The 27790-nt window shown below is 40.2% G+C and overlaps 1 long non-coding RNA gene across 1 annotated transcript in view; it reads right to left on the bottom strand.

Annotated features, from left to right (window-relative positions):
• LOC144332680 (uncharacterized) overlaps positions 1–27790 on the bottom strand; it is a 249614-nt gene that overhangs the window by 27165 nt on the left and 194659 nt on the right. The window contains exon 2 of the long non-coding RNA XR_013400647.1: positions 3079–3201. This is a non-coding gene — a long non-coding RNA (uncharacterized LOC144332680). The remainder of the gene's footprint in view (positions 1–3078; positions 3202–27790) is intronic.

The raw sequence follows: 27790 nt of genomic DNA, 5'->3' as shown, positions 1-27790 counted from the left end.
TTAGTTTGTTTTTTTTTTTCTGAACCCCTCCCTCCTCCCATCCTTTCACTCGAGTAGGCCTCAGTATCTGTTATTCCCCTCAATGTGTCCATGTGTTCTCATTACTTAGTTCCCACTTATAAGTGAAAACATGAGTTTTATGGTTTTCTATTCCTGTATTAGTGTGCTAAGGATAATGACCTCTAGCTCCATTCAGGTTCCTGCAAAGGACATTATCTCATTCTTTTTTATGGCTGCATAGTATTCCATGGTGTATATTTACCACATTTTCTTTATCTAGTAGGCTGTTGATGGGCATTTTGGTTGCTTCTATGTCTTTGCTATTGTGAATAGTGCTGCAATGAACATATGCATTGTCTTTATAATAGAACAATTGATACATCTTTGGTTATATACCCAGCAATGGAATTTCTGGGTCAAATGCTATTTATTTTTTGTGGAGATGGGGTCTCCCTATGTTGCCTGGGCTAGCCTTGAACTCCTAGGCTGCAGCAATTCTCTTACCTTAGCCTCCCAAAATGCTGGGATTACAGGCACAAGCCACTGTACCCAGGTGTTTTGTTCTATTGAGACAGGGTCTTGCTGTGTTGCCCAGGCTGGAGTGTCTGATCATAGCTCACTGTACCCTCAAACTCCTGAGCTTGAGGGATCCTCCCACCTCAGCCTCCCAAGTAGCTGGGACTGCGGGCATGTGTCTCTGCATCTGGCCATTTTTAATTTTTTTTTTTTTTTTTTTACAGAGATGGGATCTTGCTTTGTTGTGCAGGTTGGTCTCAAACTTTTGTCCTCAAGGGACCCATCCACCTTGGCCTAGGATTACAGGTATGAACCACTGCACCCGGCCAATAATTTGTTTAATTCTAGTGCTTCCTTTATAGAAGACCATATGAGATCACAGACTAGTAACCAGAAGTCTAGTTATTAATTTATCAATAAACATCTTTATCACTTCCTATGTGCCAGACCCTGCTAGATACTGAGAAAACTTCAGAGGAAAAGAAAAGAGCACACTTGTACTTTCTTTTTAAGATGGTGAAGAAATCTGAAAATAAAATGATAGCTGCCTTTGACATTTGAAAAGTGAAGAAGGACTTAATTTTATATATATGGCACCTCAAGAATAAATTTGGGGTAAACAGTTTGAAATTATAAGAAGGCATATTTCAACTACTGGAAAGAATAATTGTCCATATATGAACTATTCCTCTCAATGTACCAAGTTCTCCATCACTAGGGCTGAGAGACCACTTGACAGGTATGCCGTATATGAGGGAAAAGCATTCTTCTATTCAACAAAAAGACCTTGCATGTCTGTTGAGATGGACACCATTGAAGATACCTTCACACCATGAAATTAAACGATTCTATTATACTTGATAGCATATGTGAGACAGCCAAGTGTAGAGAATTACCTGGAGAAACTCCAACCCGCCTTTGCACTGGGAGGAGTGTGCGCTGGGGTGGAGCCTTGGGAAGTTCGTGCTGTTTTGCAGGGTGTTGGAGCCTGACCTCTTCTGTTTCGGGGTGTGGTAACCTGGGATTCAATCTGTGAGGTGGGAAAACTGGCTAGCAGGATTCTTGCTTTGCTCAGAGTCCCTGTCCCCCTTTCCTTCCTCTTTGTGCAATGAATTACATTGTTCTCACCCTTCAAAGTGCCTGTGAGCCTAATATTTCATGGCTGTGTGGCAAGAACCAGGCTTAGCTAAACTAAGGAGAAAGTCCTACAACATGTGTAAAAAGCCAAGGAAGTAAAAACAGTTTATTAATGTAACAACATATAACTAATATAATAACTACAGGCCAGGTGCAGTGGCTCACACCTGTGATCCCAGCTCTTTGGGAGGCTAAGGTGGGTGGATTGCTTGAGCCCAGGGAGTTCAAGACCAGCCTGGGAAATATGGCAAAACTGTCTCTAAAAAAATAGAAAAATTAGGCGGTCCTGGTGGTGTGAGCCTGTAGTCTCAGCCACTAGGGAGGCTGAGGTTGGGGGATTGCTTGAGCTTGGGAGGTGGAGTTTGCAGTCAGCTGAGTTCACACCACTGCATCCCAACGTGGGTGACAGAGTGAACCCTGTCTCCCCCCAGAAATTATATATATATATAAAATATATTTAATAACTACAATTTCTTTAAATAAAAACCCTGCATTTGTAACCTTACAGTTTCATTAGCTCTCACCCCAGCAAGGCCAGGTTTCCCTCTGGGACCCACTGTGTCCATTACCTACAAATGCTCAGTGGGTGAGAAAGAGCAGCACATCTCCATGAGGGGAGAGCAAATTGCTCCCGTGTTTCAACATAGGGGTCACCAGGCAGCTATCCTTTCCCTGACTCTGGTTGAAATTGAGGCAATGAGATGGCCTTATGACATTTGGATGGACATCTAACGTGGTGTTCCTATTTTCAAGTGGTCAGGAAGAAGTCAAAGCTTCTAGAGGAGGTGGGTTACTCCTGCCCCTTAACTCCTCAGTCCAGTTCTCCTCTAGGACCTCAGAGACTCCACTTTGCACATTTGCAAGTCAGTTCTTGCACTTTTCCATGGTTGAAAATATTCTTATATTGTTGCCAGTGCAGGTAAAATTCTCCCTTTTTCCACTGGCCTGTAACTTACTGCATTATTGTCTCATTTGAGTCCTATGTTTGCTGAGGTTATTGTCTGCAGATTTTTTTTTTTTATCAGCTTCTTGCTTCCCTAGCTCCTGACTATTGTGTTTGGGTTACACTTAATTGCACACGGCTTGCCAAGGAAACTGAGCTTACAGAAAAAGAAAATGTTCTCTAGTGTGCGTCCATTTTCCCCTTCCTTTAGAGTGAAGCCCTGTGAAGCGCCACATTTCACAGGTCAAAGCCAGCAGTGAGGAGAACACAGAGATAACTAGGCTGGAAGGACAAATAAAGTGATTGAGAGCTTAGGCTCTAGGCATCTGGGTGCAGTGGCTCACTCCTGTAATCTTAGCCTTTTGAGAGGCCAAGGCAGCAGGATTGCCTGAGCCCAGGAGTTTGAGACCAGCCTGGGCAACATAACAAGACCCTCGTCTTTACAAAACATAAAATAACTAGTCTGGTGCAATGGCATGTACCTGCTGTCCCAACTCCTCGGGAGGCTGCAGCAGGAGGATCACTTGAGGCCAGGAATGTGAGGCTGCAATGAGCTACGATTCTGCCACTGTACCCAGCCTGGGCAACAGAGTGAGATTCTGTCTCTGAAAGTAAACAAACAAACAAACAAACAAAATGAGAAGGCATAGTCTAGTTTCAGATTGCCAGTAGGTTTGTTTCCTTATTATATGACATTTACTGAGTGACTTCTCATAAATTAATGACCCTCTCTCTCTGGGCCATGGTTTCCTCATCTAGAAAAGGGGAATAATAAGATTGCCATAGGTTTGGCATTAGGAAAAAGTAATGTATGCCTATGGCGTATATTACTCAATAAATATTGGGTACTATTATTATTATTATTACTGAGAGGTTTCTCTCAATATAATATTGTCAATCCTGTGGTTACTGAGGAGAAGGAATTCGCTGCAACATTCTAAGAAAACTAAGATTTAAAGGGAGTTTGACCCTGTGATGGGATTCATGCACATTAGCTAAAGACTTAATTGAGAGCTGAGGCTGACCAGGTGAGCTTGTCCCTTGTCCTTGCTTGTTTTCTCATGCCTAAAGTGCTACAGCCAGGGACACATTTCAGCTTGATACTGGCCCCAGGAGGACTGAAAAAGGCAGGAGCAGGAGCCAGGTCCGCAGAACCAAATAGCACTTAATGTTAATGACACTCCGGAGACTGACTATCTTTAGGCAAATCTGGAGTCACTTAATCTCTCAGCCTCAAGGTTCATCACCAGAAAAATAGCAATAATAATACCTAGTGCGTGGGATCATGGTGAGAATCAAATAAGATAGTAGCACACGTGGAATCATATAACATGTGGTTGTTGGTAGTAGTAATGTAGTAGTAGTTATCATGCTCAGCTACAATTTTCTTTCAGGGATCCCCCAGGGTTAGGACATAGTTTGCATTAGAGTGTTCCCTTAGAGTCAAAGTAGCCATCTGGCTCTCACTGGGATACTTGGTCCTGTCCTCTGACACAAAGCAGTATTTTGGAGGCTCAGTAAAGCAATTTCTGGTTCCAGCCTAGATGACAGTCTTGCAAACTTGGACCAGGAGGTGGGGGACATCTCAGATATCTGGTGGAGAGAGAATTTCTCCTCTGCCCCTCAGAGAAGCAGGGCTCATGGTAATGGAGCAATGCAACCTAAGTTTAGAAAGGGACCTTATCAGAGGTTTCCTCCTAACATCCTCCCTGCTTCTCCCTTCCCCCAGTTCCCTTTTCTTCCCTTGCTCCTTGGGCATTCTCATTGTGTGAGCAAGGCTTTTTTTGTTGTTGTTGTTAACAACCACCTGGGAATGCCTCCTTCAGGGACAAGGGGCTGAGGGTTCTATAAAAGGCCAGCAGAGCTCTCTAGCTCTTACCCGTACACACCACAGCTCCAGGGCCTGCCCACCTGCCTGCTCGGCCTACCTGCCTGCTCACCTTCCCAGCCTCCTACCCTCCCTGCTGACACCATGCTCAGGAAGGCCCTGATCTTCTCAGCCTTATGGGTCCTCGCTGTGACATTTCCCACTCTCCCCCCAGGTAAGTGCACCATGGGAGGTCTTTTGGAGAATGGGGCTAAAATTATTTGTGTGTGTGTGTGTGTGTGTGTGTGTGTACAGAAAGAGAGAAGGGGATTGGAGGGAGAGAGAGAGAGAGAGAGAGAGAGAGAGAGAGAGGCCTGCTGTGAAAGTTGTAAAGCTGAATTGGGTAAGAATCATATGGATTTGGTCTTGAGATGGGATGGGTGGCTGAACTCGGAGGGCTTGAGTAATTGAGTGGCTAAGATAAGATTTGTGTTGTGTTTGAATTGACCTCATAAACATAATGGGCTGGGCCCGCTGTCGTTAGGGCACCTGATTAGAGAACTTCTGAGGTTTTTCTGTGGTCTCACTCCCTACTGGGTGCTGAAAAGGCATTACTCTATTTCTCTCAGGTTAAAAAGTCCCAGGAGGTATCCTCATTTGATGGTGAGGTGCGGTAAATTTCAGAGCACTTTAGCATCTATCTTGGTCACAGGCAGTGGACATGAGTAGGTCTGGAATGGAAACTTGTAAATCATGTTGAGAAAATAAAGAAATCGCTGTTCTTCATGAAACTTTCAGCTAAAAGCATTCTTTCCTGGTTCTACCTGAATGCAGGTCAATTTCTCAGGAGGAGGGGTGCTCATTCATTTGTATTGAAAAGGTTACTTTCCCCTCCTCTTCCTCTGGCTCTCCCCCCGGTAGCTCTCGGTGTGGGAGATGCTGGGTGTAGCTTGTTGACTGATACAAACTATGATAAAGCAAAGTGTCTACATTACAGAGCATGTAATACTGGCCTCCTGGGCCCATGACCCGCTGCAGTGCCCCTGCATGTCATCCATCACTGTAGCCTAAGGGGAGCCTGGTTGTTGCTCAACAGACCCACACGTTTATGATGCTGATACGGTCAGCAAGCCCCAGAATGTCTGACTTGTGCATTCTGTGAGACAGGGTGGAAAATAGTTAGACATGGTCCATTAAATGAAAAAATGGTAGGAGTAGCCCAGTTAGTGTCTATTTCATTCTTGCTCCGCTGGTTTCCTTGATCCTTAACCCCTTTTGGTTTTTGTTTTTTGCTTTCAGGAACCTGGAAGAAGTATAAAGGGGAGTCTTGGACTTTTTCTTCCAGTCTGACCAATACACATTTAGAGGCAGAATATCAAATGCTGACCCCTTGAAAGGAGGGTGGGTGGGGAGCTCTAAGCACCCTCCCAGGCAGCAGTTAGTCTACTGGACTTTCTAGCAGGTGACAGAAGAGAGGCTTGTGGTGAGACCACATTTGGTGTGGTCTGCCACATTATGTTCCATGTTTCTCCCAGAAAAAGATCTACCTAAGAGTGAAAATTCTCACTGGAAAGTACTTGCGCTGTTCTTTTCTTTTTGGCTCCTTTAGAATCAACCACTGACCTACCAGAATCCACCATGGACCTGGAGTCGCCCACAGATGTGTACCTGGAGAACACCCAGGCTTTCAGTGAGTGAGGGTCTGGCTTCGCAGACCAGGGTCTTCGCAAGCTAGGCGATGGGCTCCCATATTTTGCATTCCTGAGGCAAGGCCTGCTTTCCTCCAGCAGACTGGATTCCCACCATTGGCTTGTGACCGTTCCCATCTTTCATTTTGTTTACCCAGAATTCTCTGCTGACATGGAGTTGGCCACTTCTAGCTTTCTGCAAGAAACCACCTCCTATCTTGTGGAGGAAGCCGCCTTCAGCTCTGTGGAAGAAGCCTTCTCCAGCTTGGTGGAAGAAGCCATTGAGGTCTCAGGTGATAATTCCTGGCTCCAAATCTGCAGAAATGTCTCCCTGCCTCCCTTAGCCTGCTTACATCTCATTGCTTAGGAATGTCCTAGGGTAGCTTACATATTTGGGGACATTTTTGCTCCTTTGTTCTCTGAGGTTAACTTTTGCCAAACTGTCTTGAAACTTGAGGCAAATATAAGCATTTTCCCAGAATATTTTTTCACACACGGAGCCTGTTGGATACCAGCATGGCTCCAACCCTGAGGTCTGCCCCAGTCTGATCTCTGGGGACAACCTCTGGGCTTCTCTAAAGAGGACAAGCTCCTTGTGGTCTCCATGCGGACAAATGTGGTAACAAGAATGGGGTCAATAACTTCCTTTTCTTTCCCAGCTGATTACAGCACAGTTCAGAGAGAGACTATTGTGAATGAAGATTATAAGAGTAAATGTTCTTTGAATTTAGACTGAACAGAAGAAAAGGGAGTTAAAAGCTTCATAAATTAAGCGGATGTCCTATCTCTGCCCATTTTCTTTCTCATGCCTCCATGTTTTTTTCATTTTTCTGTCTGTCACTTAGTCAAGGAGTTTTAAGATTTCAATGCCTTCTGCCTCCAGAAACATATCCCAATAATCTGAAGGATGTCTGAGATTTTTGCTAAAATTAAGCCTTGGACCTACAAAGGCAAATTTCTACATAATCTAATTATGTTTAAAAATAATAGCTATGTTCTACCACTGCTCTAAGTGTTTTGGGAAATTGCAGGTAGTATTTGGAGAAATATAGAAACTGTATTTTTTTGTGGAGGCTGAAGAACCTATTAAATAAAATAGGGTTGGTTGGGTGACTTGAAATCCCAGTAGTTGTCTCCTTTGCAGGATGTACCACCCCTGCATAAGGTGCCCTCCATCAGTGTCCACAGTGTTCCCACTGCCCAGAATGTGATGAGTGGTCAATGTTAGCTATGTCTTCCTTCATTTCCACCCATATGGTTTCAAGAAAATTCTTTTGTTTGACTATAAGAGCAAGGGAGGCCTCATGGCCCAGATCCATCTGGCCTTTTCTGCTAGTGTCCTGGCAGAAATGACCAGATGAATCTGGGCCCACCTGTTTCCATTCCTGCTTGTCAAGAGATGGTTTTGGACTGTGGCAATTACCAAAAAACAGAAGTTCTTTGGTGTTTAATAGGAAGAGCATGTTTAAAGTGTTTAATGGAGGTTTCATTGCTTAAATGCAGAAATTTATTCTCTTATTTCTAGTAGATGTCCTTGCTGTTTATTCTGAAGAGCTCATGACTGGAACACCAGGTAAGTCCATAGATTTTTGTAACTTTTATTTATTCCTGGTTTTTAAGTGATTTTTCTTGAAAAGGATTCCAGGACAGACTCAAGAAGTGGGGCTCTGGTACTCTGCCCCCATTATATGCCTTTCTCACCTGGGCATCATGTTTGCTAGCACATGAGGATAGGTCTAGTTCACCTGCTACACTTATTAACTTCTAAGTGTGAGTGAAGACCATGCCTTTAATCCAGTCCTTCTCAGGGACTGCATTTACATTCCATTTCCATAGTAGGATTTGAGTCCTGGTGGAGTACCTCGAAGATTAGGAGAAAGAGGGTTTTGGTGCTACAGACTTAGTGGAATCCTACATTTACTAACACTACTGGAGGCTCATAACAGAATGCTAGACACATGGTGAATGAGTCTTACTGACAGTGAATAAGAAACATTTCTTTACTTAACTGAAGACCAGCCCAGCACCTTCAGAGAAGACTCTTGGAGTTCACCTCAGTGAAGTTTTGTAAGTTTCTCCTCTTTTACCTTTAATATTTTACTGATGATTTGATACCATTTTCAATGCTAGTTTAAATTCACTGCTAGCAATTCCAAACTTAAACCTTCCCAGGCCGGGCGCAGTGGCTCAAGCCTGTAATCCCAGCACTTTGGGAGGCCGATTCGGGTGGATCACGAGGTCAGGAGATGGAGACCATCCTGGCTAACACGGTGAAACCCCGTCTCTACTAAAAAAATACAAAAAAATTAGCCGGGCGAGGTGGCGGGCGCCTGTAGTCCCAGCTACTTGGGAGGCTGAGGCAGGAGAATGGGGTGAACCCGGGACACGGAGCTTGCAGTGAGCTGAGATCCGGCCACTGCACTCCAGCCTGGGTGTTTTTTCTCAAAAAAACAAAAACAAAAACAAAAAACAAACAAAAAAAACAGAAAACAAACAAACAAACAAAAAACCTTCCCAGATGCTGAGATCAACTACAAAATCTAATATGGAGGTTAAAGACAATCTCTCTCCTCCCTGGAATTTATTTTCCAAGCCCAGTTGTTTGGATTTTCGGTAACTAAATAGGGATAAGATTAACAAGGACTCTTTCCTTCAAAAGAGTTTTGAGGGGAACGTGGAGTAAAATGGATGCCTGGACAGTCTGTAAATATTTCACATAAGGCAGAAGACAAGGGAGGGAGGATAAAAAAAATTACACCCTAAAGAAATTCAGTTTCATGCCCAGTGAAAGGGTGAAAAGATGGGGCTGATCTTTTGAGCCCCTGGTTCTCTTGTTTCTCTTGTTAACTCCTGTTTTTTGTTTGTTTTTGTTTTCAAATTTAGAAAATGAATCAAATTCTCCATTAGCTATGATGATCACTGCTATCCACTACTTTCTAAGAAGATTCTGTGCTGTTGAACATGCCTACCACTACGCTATAGGAGGTCTACTGCAGGAAACTAGAAAAACATAGGATGTGTCCAGCTGAGGCATTGATCCTGGCTGGGTGGGGGAAACTGTTCAGTGATGGGGAAGGGGCACTTCTTAGCTGTGTCTCATTGAGTATGGTCTCAATAAATAATTGAATTTTGAGAGTGGTTCTTATTTTATGAGAGAAGAATTGCTTAATTGTCTTGTATTAAGACCTATGATAAATTTATTTCTCTCTGATACTTTATAAACAGGCATCCCACTTTACAGGGGCCACATTTCACAGGAAAACATGAAACGAGTTTGTGGGAAGTAAGTTAGTTTTCCTACTGCTGTGGTAATAAATTACCACAATCTTAGTGGCTTAAATGAACACGAATTTATTATCTTAGTTTTGTGGTTCACATGTCTGAACTAAGTCTCACAGGATTAAACCCATGTATCAATGCTGAGTTGCATTCTAGAAGCTTTAGAGAAGAATTCCATTGTCTCATCCACATTCCTTGACCTCTTTCCATGCTCGCAACCGGCAATGGGCAGATGAGCCTCCCATCACATCACATTATCTGGCACTGACTTGTCTGCCTCCATCTTTCACATTTAAGGATCTTTTAATTAATTACATGGGGTCCATCTGGATAATCTGGGATAATTTTCCTATGTTAAAGTCAGTAGATTAGCAAATGCAATTCCTCTTTCCATGTAATTCAACATATTCAGTGGTTCTGGGAATTAGGTGTGTGTCTTTGAGAGTCCATTATTCTTCATAGTACACACAAGGTCTTAATCTTCTAGAACTGGTTTGGTTCAATTAGTAGGCAGAGACAGCTTTTTTTTTTTTTCCTAGGTTTATACACTAGATTTTTGCAAAAGGGCATGAGTTGGTATTGCACATATTCGTACTTTGCAGTATGTATATGTGATCATGTAAATGAAAAACTAAAATGGCAGAAATTTTGTTTGAATTTGCCTGCATTTATAAATTGGGAGTGATGAATCTTTTAGAGTAGAATGTGGACTTGAGAGTGCGGAGGAATGCCTTCTAATTGTAGTCTCTTATCGTGGTCACTTATGAACTCCAGCTTCCTCTTAGAAAGTGAGGCAGTTATAACAATGCAATTTGAATGTTTTTTTTTTGTTCTTTAATATATCTCCTCAAATAATACACCGATGTTTGGAATCATTAACTTTCAGAGTTATTAATTTATTAGCTTGTCTCAGGTAGAAATATTCTATGTTCACTGGTGGTTTTTATATAACACGCAATAAGTCCTTCACTCTTAGGATGAACTTGTACCAGAGCACATCAGGTTTTGGGATTCTTTATCCTGGCTCCATCAAGCCCCTTGTCTCAGGCTCTTCTACATAGAAAGTGGTTCCAAGGCCTCCCCTGATCTCTTTTTAAAACTAAAATACTATCTCTCTCCCACTAGTCAGTAGTTTTTCTTTTCCTCTTCCAATTTTCTTTTTAATTTTCAGAAAATTTCAGCATGGAGTTTTGTAATGGACCATTAGAACAACTTACACATGTACCCAGGGAAAAAGGCTAGTGGACTCATCATAGGCACTCATTGGTATCTACTCAGGATAAAAAGATGTTTTATTTCAAGTTCTAACAGATCAATTAAAAGCGGCTGCCCAGGGAATAATGAGGTGGGTGCTTAACCAACAGAGTTGTGGCACTTGTGCCATGCAGTAGCTCACCCTGGTATAAGTGATAGTTGAAGCCGTGGGCTTAGATGAGGCCACTTAGGAATAGTGCAGGTATAAGGAGGGGCAAAACTCTGAGACACCTGTGTGGGAACTTGACATACGGAGCAAGCAAGTGACAAGGAGTCCCACCTAGTGACTGTCCTCACAATAGCAGCTCTCATTGAAGGCTACTCTGTGCCAGGCAGGGACAGAGCTGAGCACTTTGCATGGGTTTTTATGATATCCAAATGTTTTACACAGTATTTGTATAAAATATTAATGTTATTTAATATAAAAATTTGTATAATTTATATACTAATATAAATTATTGAGTAAATTTTGATAATGGTACAAGCTAGTCTGTTTCTGTAATCCCAAAACCTCTTAATTTTCAAGCATTTAGTTTACATCACTTACATTTAACATAATTATCAATATATTGAGTCATAAGTCTATCATTTTACTCTAGGTTTTCTGCTTTTCTTGTGTTTTTTCTCTGTTTTTTTGTGTGCTGCCTTCCTGTGTGTTACTTGAATTTTTTTTTTTTTTGAATTCCATTTGGCTTATATATAGTATTTTTGAATGCGTTTGTACAGTTATTTATTTTTTTACTGAATACTGTAGGTTTTACATTACATATATATATGACATCTCATACAAGTTATATATCTTTTTAGCTTAAAGTCTAAGGCAGTGCTATGTAATATAAATTTCTGTGATGATATAAATGTTGTATATCTACTATTCAACAGATACGGCTGTTTTTAAATATAAAATTTTATATTTTAAGTTATTTATATGTTATATTTTTAACATTTTAAATTTTAATTAATTAAATGTAAATAGCTACATGTGACTTGTGGCTACCATATTGGACAGTAGAGATAGAGACAAGTGAATGGAGATGAAACATATTTAGAAAATTAGGACAGGAGAAACTGGTGGTGGACTTTTTATGTGGAATGAAACACAGTCAAAGCTATAGATTTTATATTGCATGAATGGTTGGACAATGGTCACTAGAGTTGGGGTTACCAGATTTAGTTTTGTTTTGGAAATACTGAGTGGCAACTTTAAAATATTGAAATGGAGATGTCAAATAGATAAAGGTGTGAAGCTCGGAGTAGCTGTCTTGGCAAGAGACTTAACTTTGTGCCACTGGTACATAGATAATAATTAAAGCTGTTGGCAAGGATGACTTTTTCTAGGGAGATGATATTATATATAGTGACAAGAGGCAAGGGACAAAAATAGAGGAACTTCATAATTTCATGGTTAGATGGAAACAGATGCTTCTGCAAAGGACACACGAGGTGTCAGCTCCTGAATGGTGGGGACCATAATTTTATATTCATCATTGCATTCTAAACTCCTAGCAAAATTCCTGGCATACAGAAGGCACTCAATATATATTTGATAAATGAAAGAAGTAATGAGTGGAGCAACCAGAGAGTTCAACGTAAAACAAATGCATGTAAGTATCATGGAACCAAAGCAAAAGAATATTTTAAGTAAGACAGATTACAAACAATGCCCATCACTGCTGAGAAAGTTAAGATGAAGACTGAGAAAGTCCATTGATTTTAGCAAGCTGGAGGTCATTGGTACCATGATGTCTGCTGTTTAAATGGAATGATGGAAACAGAAGCCTTGTTTTATAAGCTTCTGTCAGATTTTTTGTTAGGTTCCTTAGCATACTGGAAAATTGCTTGCCTAAATTATAACTGAGGATGACATAGTTTCAGTAGTAAAGGCATTTCTTAACTCTTTCTTCTTAAAGACTATCCCCAAACAAAAATAGCAGGAAACAAGAAAGTAAATTTCATCTTTGATAAATCTTAGAGGGCAATTATACGCAACAATATATGAAGACTAAAGACAGGCAGAGCCATAGTTCATGGCAAAGTGGAAAGGAAAAAGGTTGTATTCAAGTACCTATGAAGTTCTGGTTAAAAAGTGGCACCAAATAAATGTATGTTAATTGGTCTCATAGCACCCTTGTAAGACTGAAGGGCTGCAGATAGCAGGACCTCTGAGGATTATGTTGAAGGAGGGAAGGTGATGGTGAGACAGGTGGCACGAAACTGGTTAGGTTCACATCCTCCTTTGTTCCAGCAAGAGGGAGTAGGTTTACTTAGAAAAACTGAACCAGAGGGGCACTGGACTCGGGGACAACTTGGGGTTACTAAAGAGGGCATGAGTGAAATTCTATTCTGCAAACAGACCAATCAAGTGAAAACCTGTAAAATAAATGGAGGATATCCAACCTCGTACCCTGGCCAGCTCCAAGGTCCTAGCAGTGAGGATGATGTTTGCAGGTCAGGAGACAGGAGGATTCTTCGAAAGGATCAGCACTTTCTCAGAAAAAGCAGCTGTAGGTCTACACAAAATACCAGGGCATCCAGTCTCCCTCCTATGAGGACCTGATTCTACATAATTCTTGCAATGCACCTAGAGTTTTCTGATAATCTTAGTGTCTAACTCTAATTGAATAGAAAACAAAGGTTCATCAGACATTAGAAGAAAATCTCTATAAAATAAGACTCAAAGAAACAGAAAAAGAGGAATTTGAAGGAGACCGAAATAAGATTAAAAAGCAGGATGAACCTTTCAGAAATGGTAACATGTTTCGAGAGATAAGAATAGACACTGCCTTTTTTTTTTTTTTTCATGGTGGAGTCTTGCTCTGTCACCCAGCTGGAGTGCAGTGGCACAATCTCAGCTCACTTGAAACCTCCATATCCCGGGTTCAAGCGATTCTCTTGCCTCAGCCTCCAGAGTAGCTGGGACTACAAGCATGCACCACGATGCCCAGCCAATTTTTATATTTTTAGTAGAGATGGGGTTTCACCCTGTTGGCCGGGACGGTCTTGATCTCTTGACCTCATGATCCACCCCACTTGGCCTCCAAAACTGCTGGGATTACAGGCGTGAGTCACCATGCTCGGCTGACACTGCATTTTTGAAACAAGAATAGGATGTTATTACATAAGGGAATGACTGGAAAACAAAAAGAAATATTGGCAATTGTAAATTCAGTTGATAATAAGCCTAGTAGAAGATAAAGTTAAGCAACTCTCCCAAAAAATAGAACGAAAAGGCAAAGAGATGATCCATGGATGAGAATAATAATAATAAAAAAAATTCAACCAACATGAATTTTAGACAAAGAAAACAGAGATTATATGGGAAAGAAATAGTCAATGAAACACTACATTTCCCAGAACTTAAGGTGTATTCTCCATATTGAAAGGGCCCAGTGTTGATCCACAAACAGGAATACAAATGGAGTCCCACCTACTCTATAGCCCCTACTCAATAAGTTATAAAGTAGCTAGACCCTAGCTTCATGTCAGGTTTCCACGTAACTGTCTCTTGGAAATTGCCCTTCTCAACTAGCCAAGAGGCTAAAGGAACGTGTGTTTCCCTGCATTAACCCTGACTGTAAGCTGGGATTTGGGAGGATGGAGAGGGGAAGGGCTGTCTGCTGGAGCAGCAGGGTGGAAGCTGGGTGGGGGCAGAGCATTGACCTGGCCAAGCTTTTGTGGAAGCCCGCTAGGCAAGCAGTGTTCTGCCTTGCCTCACTTCTGATTTAGGTTTCCCAGGAAGTTCTAAGCAGCTCCCCAGATGATATTACTGACCACAGGAGTAGTAGAGAGTGCATTTATGGAGGGAGAGTGGGTGAACCTGTCGGCCCAGATGTGCTCTTTGGTCTGTTTGGGCTGAAAAACTTTAAGCAAAAGCATTCATTTTTCTTTCTGGTGTCCCAGAGCAGAAGCTGTGAATTTATTCTCATTGTACCTTCTCAATTCTGCATCCTCAGGACTAGAGGACCATGGTTCCATCTGTACCTCTCTCCCACAATTCCTATTTTTTATTTATTTGCTGGACTTTAAAAATATTTTCCAAGGAGAGTGAAAGGAATTAAACCATGCCTTTGGTTTTGAGGTGTGTGGAGACCTATCTAAAATGTAGGGTCCAGGGCAGCCCCCACAACACCCAGAATAGAATACTGAGTGCCCAGCACAATAAATGGAAAGAGATCCATATCAACTTAAATCTAATTAAATGTTAGGGATAAAAGGAAGGTCCTCAAGATTCCAGTGGAGGAAAAAATAAACTAGTCATACACTAAAGATTGAGAATTAGAGTGAAAATGGAATGTTAAAAGTTAGAAGATGATGTCAGAAAGATTCTGAACAAAAGTCATTTTACACCTAGTGTCCTATATTTGGCCAGATTATTAGTCAAGAGCACATTTTTAGACATGAACGATCTTGAAATGTTTCGCCTCTCATGTGGCTCATTTGTAACAAGCTATGGAAGAATGTGTTTCACCAAAGAAGAAGGTCAAGAAAGAGGGAGGCATTAACTCAGGATATGCATCACCCTATTTGAGAGAAGAAAAGAAAATTTCCAGGACAAAGGCAAATTATCTGACAAGTGTCAGTGAGGAAAATTGTATGAAGAGGGATTTTACAAGTCCATTGGAAGTGTCAGGAAGACTTAGATGTTTAAAGAAAACCAAATAAGTGAGGAAAAGGAGGTAATTATTAACTCCAGGAAAAACAAAAGGTTTTGTAAGAAAGGAAATATAAGCATAATTAATAGGTGATTTCAGGTACAGGGTAGAGATGACGTTGGTGAACAAAACACAAATAATACTTCCTCATTCAAAAATGAAATCACAACCAAAAAGTCATCAGTACTTGGAACTGACACCTTACTTCCTAGCAGGGCCTACTGAAAGGAAGCCAACGCATCCCTGTCATTCACCCCACTGTGTCCACATTAGACACAATTTGGGCAGAGTGAAGTTGTTACAGAGATCAAGTGGGGACTGAGAGACTGGGGGTGGGAAACTTTTCTTCTCGCCCCTCTAGGTGCTTGCTTCATTGTGAAGCCAAATGAAGGAGACTCCCAGAGATTCACTTGGAAAGCATGGTCTCTCCATAAAGCTATTGGATATGGCTGCTGGGTTTTTCTAAAGTAAAAGATGTAAGAAAGGGAAAGAGAGAGAGAGAGACCAAGACAGTGAGACAAAGAGACAGACAGAGTGAAGTTGCAAAACAAAAAATGAAGACACAGTTTCTTTTATAACATGATCTCAGGGGTATTAATATATACTAACACTTTCCCCACATTCTATGGGTCACACAGACCAATCCTGATATATTAAGGTGGGAACCACACAAGCATGTGAATATTAGGAGGAAGGAATCTTGGGTACCAGCTGTGTCCTAATGACAACAATTTTGATACAAAAATAAAGAAGGTTAAGGGGACTGAGGATTTCTGTGTATTCAAAGAAGGCTTTGAAATGGTGACATTTGAACAGATTGGAATAAAGTGACAAAGCATGCCTGATAGAGATATAAGCAAGCTTGGTATATCGGAGTAGTGTTCAGAGGCCAGTGTGGCTAAAGTGAAGTAAATTAGATATAGAGCAGTCAATAAGTTCACAGATAGGAGATAGGCAGGGGACCAATTACGTAGAGCCTTGGCCTTAGAAACAGATTTAGTGCAGCACTATTCACAATAGCAAAGACTTGGAATCAACCCAAATGTCCCTCAGTGACAGACTGGATTAAGAAAATGTGGCACATATACACCATGGAATACTATGCAGCCATAAAAAAGGATGAGTTCCTGTCCTTTGTAGGGACATGGATGCAGCTGGAAACCATCATTCTCAGCAAACTATCACAAGAACAGAAAACCAAACACTGCATGTTCTCACTCATAGGTGCGAATTGAACAATGAGATCACTCAGACTCTGGAAGGGGAACATCACACACCGGGGCCTATTATGAGGAGGGGGTGGGGGGGAGGGGTGGCATTGGGAGTTATACCTGATCTAAATGATGAGTTGATGGGTGCTGACGAGTTGATGGGTGCAGCACACCAACATGGCACAAGTATACATATGTAACAAACCTGTACGTTGTGCACATGTACCCTAGAACTTAAAGTATAATAAAAAAATAAAAAAAAGAAGGCTATGCTGATAATAAAACTCTTAAAATTCAAAAAGAAAAAAAAAGAAACAGATATAGATTTCATTACTATGAAAATGATGGAAGTGGCGAGTACAAAAACCTCTGTAGAGTGTCTGGAAGAGAAAATGGGAGGTGAGAACAATGGGAACAATAACTATAACATTCTTTTCAGAGATTTTTGCAATAAAGATGTCAGACAAATTGTGTGGTAAATGGAGAGGCATTAAATATGTAGAGAGAGCTTTGTAAAAATGGGAGATATTACAGCACATTTGTCATAAAGAACAAATTGAAGATGTAGGGAGAAAAAGAACATAATTAAGGAAGCAAAATCCTTGATTAGGTAATATGGCATGGAATATAGTGTGAAGGAAAAAGATAGGGCCAAGGAGCTTCACTTGCCATCATGAAGGAAGCCAGAGAATATATAAGCTTGAGTTCTGTGTGGGATGGTCATTGTGGTGGTAGTTATGGTCAGATCCTTCTTTCCTGGTTTCTTTGAACTTCTTGGCGAATTTTCTGAGGCCATTGATAGGGTGTGTCCAAATTCCTAATACTGAACCATCCTTGACATCTTCTTTCAACATGGTGTATTTTATTTTATTGCAATGTTGACTTGTTTATATACTATCAAGTATTTTTCCTAATGGAATATTTTGGTAGGTCTATATTGTAGGTCTGTTCTCGCATTGCTGTAAATAACTACCTGACACTGGGTAATTTATAAAGGAAAAAGATTTAATTTACTTGCAATTCTGCAGACTGTACAGAAAGCAAGGCTAAGGCCAGCCTGGTCTTGAACTCTTGACTTCAAGTGATCCAACTGCCTCAGCCTCCCAAAGTGTTGGAATTACAGGCATGAGCCATGGTGCCCAGCCAGATAGAAGTTGAAGAGCACTTTGCATTTCAAATTCAAAATGTCATGAATTAAACTTATTAAATGTGTGCCAGTATACACAATAGACTGGCAGGCACTCACTAATAAAATTTTTTAAAAAATATTATGACTATAAGACAGCAAATGATAAACAAAAATATATACAAAGTGATTTTTTTTAAAACAAACATTGTCAGAGAATATTGTAATTAGATCTTTTGACAAAGTCACCTAAAAAATTTTAATTTGGGAGCATTTAATTCCTTACAATTTTATGTCTCCTTTTCTTCCCTGTAATAACTACTAGGAGCTGTGAAGGCTATCTCTGCTATGATTTTATGTGTGTTATCTCATTGGTCTTTAACCTTTAAGACAGCCATTCTTATTATTATTCTCATTTTTGGTGAGAAAACTGAGGCTCTGGGAATTGTAAGTAGCTTCCTAAGGGTCCAGAGCTAGCAAGCAAAAGAGGATTCAAATACAAGTCTGAAGGACTCCAAATTCCTTGCCCCTTAAAACACATCATGCTGCTTCCTTTATGAAATCCACTGGCTTTTGTTAAGGAATGATGGGGGATGTAGGGAGGAAGATAATTGAGCAACGATAAAATAGGGAAAATGGGGTATAGTGAGCTCTAGGGAGAAGAGGCCTAGAACCAAATTCATTTTCTTGGAAACCAGAATCAATTATTTTGGAAATTTTAAGGATTTCCTCAGTCACTGAGATTTCTTCACATCTGTTCTATCTTCCTTGTTTCCCTAAAATTACTAGAATATAAAAAAAAATCTGAAAATAATTTTAAAAATTGCATTTGTGCTAAGAAATCTAGGAAAAGAGAGAAACAGTGGAACTCTTTCTCCTGGCAGCTGCTTTGATTAGGATAAAAGAGGGGGAAAGCTTGCTGGAAGCATCAATGAGAAGGGGTCCAGAATGTTCTTAACAATGTGTTCTCGGCTCTCAAATTCCAGACTCACGAACACTCAGAAAGAGATACAACAATCAGAAATGGTATGCTTATTATTTTATTGGTATATTGAAGTTAGAGCCGTGACCACAATGTTCCAGTGGTATGGTTCTTTGAAATACTGCTGTCTGCTTATTCATTTCCTGAAACAAAAAGGCAAACAATGAAGTTTATAGACAAGACTTGATCTGGCAGGAAGTGTCTAATCCTTGGCTGGTATTACCAAAGCGAGGTAGGTGAAAGCTCATCTTCTCTTCCTCTCTCCCTTCTCCCACCCCACTTTCCTTCCTAATTTCTCTTTGTTTACTATTTATACGCACCTAGCACATAAGGTGCTATAAATTGTTGCTTACAATTTGAGGAAAAAATTATTCTTAGGTCGTTTTTGTTTTGTTACTGTTGAAAATGTTCAGGGATATATTTACCAAGATGCTCACTGCAACATATCCTATAATAGTGAAAAAATGAAACCAGCCTAAATGTCAATTGACAAGGGTTATTAAAGAAATTAAGGGATAGCCACATAACAGGGTAGAAAACTAAAGTAAAATGAACAAAAAGAGAACACTGAGAAGATCAATATATCTCAATGAACTGATGAGAAAGTTTTCTAAGACATAGGTTATTATTAATAAACAACATACAGACCTGCATATAAAGTAAGATACTATTTGTGGGGAAAAGGATTATAGATGCTTATATGTACATATATATTTCCCTGAGGCTGTCCAAAGGAATGAATGATGGTGGATTTGGTGAAAGTGTGGAGAGATAAAAATGAGATATACTTTTAAGATTTAGCTTTAAACCTTTCTGTTCAGTTGTTGTTTTTCTTTTTATTTATTTATTTTTGAGATGGAGTCTCACTTCCGTCTCCCAGGCTGGAGTTCAGTGGTGCGACCTTTGCTCACCACAACCTCCATCTCCTGGGTTCAAGTGATTCTCCTGCTTCAGCCTCCCAAAGTGCTGGCATTACAGGCGTGAGCCACCATGCCCGGGCTCGTTGTTGTTTTTTTAAAACCTTGTTCATGTATTCATTTAAAAGTAAATATGGCCAGGCACCATGGCTTATGCCTGTAATCCCAGCACTTTGGGAGGCTAGGTGGGCGGATCACCTGAAGTCATGAGTTCGAGACCAGCCTGGCCAACATGGCGAAACCAAAAAGCAAATACTAAAAATACAAAAATTAGCAGGTCGTGGTGGAGTGTGCCTGTAGTCCCAGCTGCTGCAGAGGCTGAGGCAGGAGAATCGTTGGAACCCAGGAGGTGGAGGTTGTGGTGCCACTGCTCTTCAGCCTGGGTGACAGAGTGAGATTCCATTAAAAAAAAAGTATTTATGTACAAAACTAGTTAATATTTAGCAGCATCAAGTTCAGGTATCATTTGGCTGAGATACTGGACCTGAGAGGCTGGTGTGAGACAGGAAAGGGCAAAGGGCTCAGGTGCAAACCCACGATGGCAAGTGCTGGTGTATGGGCACAGGAAGAGGAGGAGCGCTGGAGAGAGAAGACAGCCTGTGTCCTCATTACAATTCAGTTTAAGACAGGGAAGTGTTAAGAAAATGGGAATTTTGAAGCAGGGTTTCTCAATATCAGCATTACTTTGGAGAGCTTGTTAAAAATACAGAGACTTGCAATTCTGTCTCACAATATCTGAACAGAAATCTTTCGAAGTGGATGGAGTCCAGGACGGTGAAATTTCAACATATTTATAGACAATTCATCAACACAATAAAGTCTGAGAAGTGTAACAGTGAGGCCCTTTGATTGAGAATAAATTTGAATCATACCTGGTAAATATAAGTGCTATATTACTGGGGTATCTGGGTGCATTTTGGTGCAAAAAATTTTGAAATTAATTCACGGTATTTCTTAATTAATATATATTTTCCATGAACATTTTATAGACCCACTGCATTACAAGAAGGTGTCCTAATGCAATAAAGTTTGCTACAGGTAACTGATATTTCCAGGTGACTAGGCAGATTGATTTTTTGTTTTTCTTCTGGCATATACTGGGCGAGGAATTCCTTTTGTTTAGATTTTTTTTTTTTTTGTGAGAAATGAATAAAAATTTTGGTCACTTAAAATGGTATCCACAATTTAGCCAATGTCTGTTGAGAAAAGTACATGTAAGCATGTATAAGGAAGCACTTCCTGAACTTCATTGCCAGTAATTTTTTTCATTTAAAAAGAAGATATTACTCATCTCTATGACTAATCTTATATAAAGATGAAGAAGGACAGGGAAATGCAGAAAGCTATGTAAATGTGGCTGTGATTTAGAAACACACTTAGGAAAATAGTTTTTTGTCACTTCACCTGGCCAGGTCTTAAGAAAAGCTATACTTTAAGCAGGTCCTAAAACTAGTACTGAGTTTGTTCTCTGGATCTAATTTCTTCTCACTTTCTTGAAAATAAACAAATATGTTAATAAATGCTAAGAGCAGTGCAACAAAGTAGGCAAGAATTGAGGCTCTGGAGACTGACCACCATCGACACCACTTATTACCTTTATAACAATATTGGCAGGTGCTTATTACTACCTAATAAGATGGTTCTGAAGATTATATGGCACATAGTATTTGATAAATATTTCCTATTATAATCAGTCATGCTACAATAGGCTTGTAGAGTACAAATGAATATAATTGTGAAAGGTATGCTTATGAAGACTCAACTGTAAGTCAAAATATGAGAACCACTATCATAACAGTGTAGACGGAATTTTTAGAAAAATCTAAGCAAAGTATACTTCTCAGAGACAATTGTGTTGAATTGTTAACTGTGTAGTCATAATGCTTAGTTTATTCAATGGATACTACTGTTCCAAACAGAGGAACTCCCCTCAGACCACAGTGATTCAATGCAATTCACTATAAGGATAAGTTTATCCACTCTGTCCATGTTCATCTTCTGGGCAAACCACGCTTTAGCTGTTCGAGACAAACCAGTGCATTGTAAAGTTGAAGATAACTCTTCTTTCTGTCCCAGGCAAAGAGCTTTTCACTCTTTGAGAAAGACACATGTGGGTGTGAAAAAACTGAGGTGTGAACTTTACAAAATCTTACTAGAAGGAAGATTAGGAAAACTTAGAGGATATTAAGGAAGAAGGTAATATCTAATTTCTATTATTAAAAGCTCACACTGACTATTGTGAGGAGAAGTGATATGGAACGTGGTGATAGCAGGAAGGTTACCAAGGCCAGTTAGGGGCTGTTCTAGTCCTCCGGGAGATGGCCTCAATCAGAGCCCTGTATTAGAGAGTATGCAAGGCGTAATCTTGGGATGTATTTTGAGGTGGAGCCCACTGTATTTGCTTAGGTGCAGTGCTTGATGGGGAGTGAAAAGTAAAGAGTGACTCCTGTATTCTTGAAAACTCTGTAAAAAATGTTATTGTCTTAGTAAAGATTAGGAGGTGTCATGGGATGCATTCTTTTTACCCATATTTATACTTTGAAGTCCTATCCCTGTATCTCAGAATATGATTGTGTTTGGAAATAGGGTCTTTTAATAGAGGCAATTAAATTAAAATCAGGCTATCAAGATGGTCCCAATCTAATCAGACTCCTGTTTTTGTAAGAAAGGAACTTTTGGCCACACAGAGGGATACCAGGGGTGCCTGTGTACCTAGGAACCCACGTGTGATGACAAAGCAAAAAAAAAAAAAAAATAGCCAACTTGAAGCCAAGAAGAGACATCTTAGAAGAACTGAACCTGTTAACACCTTCATCATGGGCTGTGAGCCTTCAGAACTGTGAGGAAATCAACGTCTGTTGTTTAAGCTACCCAGTGTGTGGTACTTTTTTAGGGCAAACATAACAAACTATGCAGGGGAGAGCAGTTTTAGGATGTGGAAATCAAGACTCTTGTTTGGAACATGTTATGTTTGCATCCATATTAGAAGGCAAGTGGATTGCTGAGAGCTTCAACTGACTGAAACGTGCCTGAGCTCCTGCTGCAGAACTGCTCCTTGATTTGACCCATCCTCGCTCTTCTGTCACCTCTGTTTTATTTGTGTATGGAGAGTTCATAGCTGATATTTATTCTTCCCTAATACACTAATCTCTTTCACTCATTGCTGACATTGGAAAATGTCAGGGAAAGGGCCTGAGCTGAGTGATATTTAAAGGCAACGCCTGCTGTCTTCCTGTAAGGGGAAGGAGAAGCCAAGGGGAAGCCTTACTTCACCAGGATTACCACTTCTACAGCAACCTATGCAATGAGGCAAGTCTGCGAGGCACTCCTGTCTGCTCCTTCCCTCTGATCTTCCTTTCCTAGTTGAAGGTCCACTGTAAGTCACTAGACAGGAGCATTCATCTCCAGTTCCCCTGTCCAAATGGTGTGGGTACAAACCAATGACCATCATCCCACTAACATTAGCATATCTGCTAGGCCAAGCCAGCCTACAACTGTTTTATTATCACATAGCCAAAGAAGAATTGCCAAATGGTAATATATTTCCTATTTAGCAAACATCCCTAATATGCCAGAGCAGGTCAGGGAGGAAAACAACAATCTGCCTGATCACCAGCCAATGGCAGAGGAATCTGCAACAAGCCTCATTGTATGAGGAGGACTTCCAATACTATAAGGGGTCTTCAAACTCTTTGTAGAAAATACATTATCATTTTAAAAAATTAAGTGTGTATATGAAAATTTTTTGTACCAAAATAGATTTGTACTTACTTGTTGCAACATGTCTGAACAGGATCTAGTTCAGGCACTAAGATGGTTGAGACAGCAGTTTGAAAACAGCCTCTATCAGAGCAGCAAATATTCTACTAAAATTGCAGCAAGAACAAATATCAAGTTTATGATGGAGCTTGGGTGGAGGGATGGTGACATCGCTGATGCATTACAAAATATTTGTGCCCAAGTAGATCAGCCCTTCACAAATGGATAACTCATTTTAAGAAGTGATGACATGATGGTGAAGGTGAACCTTGCAGCAGTAAACCATCCACATCAACTTATGGGCAAAAATTTTATCTTCTTTAGGCCCAGTTTAAGAGGTCTGATAATTAACAGCAGAAACAAGAGATAGCACAAGAAGAAAATCAATTGGTTCAGATTACATATTTTTTTTTCTGGCTGAAAATTAATGTTGAGCAAACTATCCACTTGATAGGGGCAAAACTGCTGTACCTAAGTCAGCTACAGACAAGTACAGAAGGTTCAGCGAAAACTTTAACAAGTAGGATCCAGATCCTAAAGCGTTTCTTTGAAGAGTTGTAATAGGAAATCAAACATGGCTTTACCAGTGCCATCCTAAGGGAAAACACAGTCAAAGCAGTGGCCACCCCAAGGTGGGAGTTGTCTAGTCTAAGTAAATGCAACAAGAGCAAACATCATGGCAACAGTGTTTATGGATGCTCAGGGTATGTTGGCTGTTAACTTTCTGGAGGGTCAAAGTATGATAACATCGATATATGGGAGAGTTTGGAGTTTGGAGAAAGCCAAATCTTTAGCAGATAAATGGATGAGATCAGATGCCAAGGGATTTTCCATCAGAAGTCTGGTAAAATTGCCCCTGTTTCATGAGAGGAATGAGCAGGAGCATTGTGGGGATGGACAAGGAGTCTCTGCTGAAGGTTTTCTGGGAATTTATCTGCTAAAGTTTTGGTTAACTTTCTCCAAGCTCTCTTACAACTCGGTGTTATCATTCTAAGTGCAGTATCTTAGGGCTGGAAAATAAACATCCTATGTTCTCATTCATAAATCTTAGCTAAGGTATGAGGATACAAAGGCATAAGAATGACACAATGGGCTGGGCATGGCAGTTCAAGCCTGTAATTCTAGCACTTTGGGAGGTCGAGGCAGGTGGATCATCTGAGGTCAGGAGTTCAAGACCAGCCCGACCAACATGGTGAAACCCTGTCTCTACTAAAAAACAAAAAAAGAAAAAGAAAAAGAAAAAAAGTTAGCCGGGCATGGTGGCACACAGCTGTAATTCCAGCTACTTGGGAGGCTGAGGCAGGAGAATTGCTTGAACATGGGAGATGGAGCCAAGATCGTGCTACTGTACTCAAGCCTAGGCAACAGAGCAAGACTCTGTCTAAAAAAAAAAAGGACACAATGAATTTTGGGAACTCAGAGGGAAATGCTGAGAAGGGGGTGAGGGATAGAAGACTACAAACTGGGTGCAGTGTATAACCCCCAGATGATGGGTGCACCAAAATCTCACTAATCACCACTAAAGAACTTACTCATGTAACCAAACACCAACTGTTCCCCAATAACTTATGGAAACAAAAAAGAAAAAAAAAAAAAAGAAAATCACTAGGCCTCCAACTTACAGTACTGATGCAGTTTCTTTTGATTTCTTTTTTTTTCCCTAATATTAAAAAATCTTTAAAGTACACTCTGTTTTCTTCAGTTAATAATGTAAAAAGACTACATGTATATGGTGAAATTCCCAGGACCTTCAGTTCTTTGTAGATAAGGTAAATTATTAGTAGAAGCACTTACAAAAGCTTCTTGAATGTGATGGAACTAATGTTAAGAAATAAAGTTTATAATGTCTAGTTTCATATTGTAATTACATTCTTCCACAAACTTTTTGAAATCTCCTTATATTCTCAAACACTTCGGGAAGAGCGGGAGCAGATTCTTAAGTGTACAACACAGGATCCACTCATCCCACTGATGAAGTGGCCTGTCTTTAGGATTTCCAGTCACACTCCCACCCACCATACCTCTAACAAGGCCATCCTGAAGTTATCACTATCCCTGAAAAAAACTGAATGACAGTAGAAGACTTATTCAAGGCCTGAAATGGTAAGTGGCAGCTGTTGATACTGACTATCCTATACTTTCCATGAAGAAGATGAAAGGATGGGGAGGAACTACTTGATGTAACAGAAAAGTCAGCAGATGAAATGAGAGCTACCAACACAAACTAAGAAGACTTTGGAAACACAGCATGTTAATCCAAAATTTAAAAGGAAAAAAATAAAATGAAAGGAGTAAGAAGAATTATAGATGCTTACTTAGAAGACTATATTTAAAAATGTTCCCAAGATTTATTTTAAAAGAAGCCAGGTATGAGATGAAAAATAAAAACTTGGGAGATTGATTTAGAGCACAGCATGTTAACAAATACATTTTAGAAAGAGAGTGGGGAAGAAGTAGTTTCAGAATACTGCAAAAAGAAAAAAATCTTCTGTGCGGAAGAACAATCTGGGAAACTGCACAGGTGCTAAGAAATAGACCAATGAAATAGACTTGAGGCTTTTATGTGGTTACCAGACTATGTTATTTGAGTGTATAATTGTGGCCCCTCATTATGAATGGGAGTGATTAAAAATTTTTCTTAGAATAATGACTGGGCACACAGACAGTGTCCTTTTCAGCTCTACCATCACTTCTGTTTTTTTTTGTCTGGTGAGTGCATAGCTGATATTTATGCTTTCCTGATACACTTTACTCACTGCTGACATTGGAGAAGATCAGGGAGAAGGCCTGAGAAGAGTGACCTTTAGGGACATTTCTATTCTCTTCCTGTTCTCTCCTGCCAAGGACCAGTCGGTCTTACATCAGGCCTGCAGCAATCTCAGTTGGTGACAATATCAGGCAATGTCAGCCAGGCCTCTTCGCTGCTCCTTGTCTCTGACATTCCTTTGCTGCCTGATGGTCTAACTTAAGCCACCTAGGGAGGATTGCTCTTCCCCAGTTCCTATGGAAAACAGTGTTTGGTGAGACCAGAGACACAAATCTCAATAATACAGCGAGATCTGCTGGGACCAAGCAACTACTCTCTGCCTAAGAGAAAACTCATGAAGCTCAGCTAGAACCAATCCACTTTCCATAGAGCCAGAAAGAATTGACAATTAGTAATGTATTCCCCTTTCCAGTACATCCATATTTATGCCAGGGAAAATACCAATCTGCCTGGTTCCCTTGCAAGGGCAAAGTTACCCGTAGGAAAGCCTTTGTATTAGGAAGTCTCCCTGTACTATTACCCACAACCCTTCAGAAGGGCCAGACCAGAGCCTCATCTGCACAGCCCAGGATCCACTCATCCACAATGGTCAAGAGGCCTGTCTTTAGGATTTCCTGTCGCACACCCTCTCTACCCCCATCATACCTCGAGCCAAGCTGTCCTCAAATTAACACCAGCTGTGCACAAAATGAGAACAATTACACAAGACACACAAAAGGTCTAATTGGAAAATGTCAGCTGTTGATACTGACTAATCTGTATGTTCCATGAACTAATGAGCAAGGATTTAAAAGATAGAAGAATCAGCAGCTGAAAGAAGTGCTAACAATGCAGGACTCTGATAGGGTGTTTTGGAAACACAACATTTATTGTGAAATTACACAGACAGGAATGAAAAAAGGTGGTGAGGAGTGCTATATCCTGTTACTTAGAAGATTAAATAAAGGAAATCTCACCAAATTCTTGGGGGAAAAAGCCAGATATATAATAAAAAATACACATAATGAACTTGACTCAGGAAATAAAATATGAATAAAGATGTAATAGAAAGAACATGGGGAGTAATGCCTATCAGAATATTGTAGACAAAAATACTCTTTGTGGAAGAACAATCTGAGGAAACGGGTACCACAAATACTGACTAAACCAAGAAAACCAATACAATGCAATTGAGGCTTTGATGGTGGTGTCTGATTATCTTATTTGAGTGTAGAATTGTGGCCACTTAATTATCAGTGGTAGGAATTTGATATAATTCCTAAAAGAAATGAAGCAGTGGGTGAATTTTTTTTTTCACCATCAACTTTTTATTGTCATGTTAAATATTTATTTCACCGTGGTATCATGCTGGTGGATGAGCAGTGATTTGGATAGATATTGTCCCTTCCTCTCAGGGACTTGGGATCCAAGACTGACATATCATTGTGAATAGACACAAAAAGGAAATATATGGCTGGATGCTTTGCACAAGTAAACACAGGGATGTTTTATAGTCTTCCCTCTATCACCTAGGGATGTTATATACTTTGTAGGTGAACAGTAGCAATATCTTAGTTCCAGGTTCCCTGTTGTTACTTCACTCATAGCACACAGCATCCCATTGTCATTAATTGTGTTGTGAGGCCAAACCTTTTCTTCCTGTTAGTCCAAATAAAATTAGTAGGCATATCTATTGCAAAAGAAATGATGACATACCTGCCAAAACTAAGAAGACCTAAAAAGTCCTCTTCTGTGTGCCTTCTCTGGGCTGTA

This window comes from Macaca mulatta, chromosome 11 (genome assembly GCF_049350105.2).
Source record: "Macaca mulatta isolate MMU2019108-1 chromosome 11, T2T-MMU8v2.0, whole genome shotgun sequence".
Classification (NCBI taxonomy): Eukaryota; Metazoa; Chordata; class Mammalia; order Primates; family Cercopithecidae; genus Macaca; species Macaca mulatta.
The sequence above is the reverse complement of the archived record's forward strand: the minus strand, read 5'-3'. Positions and strand labels throughout refer to the sequence as shown.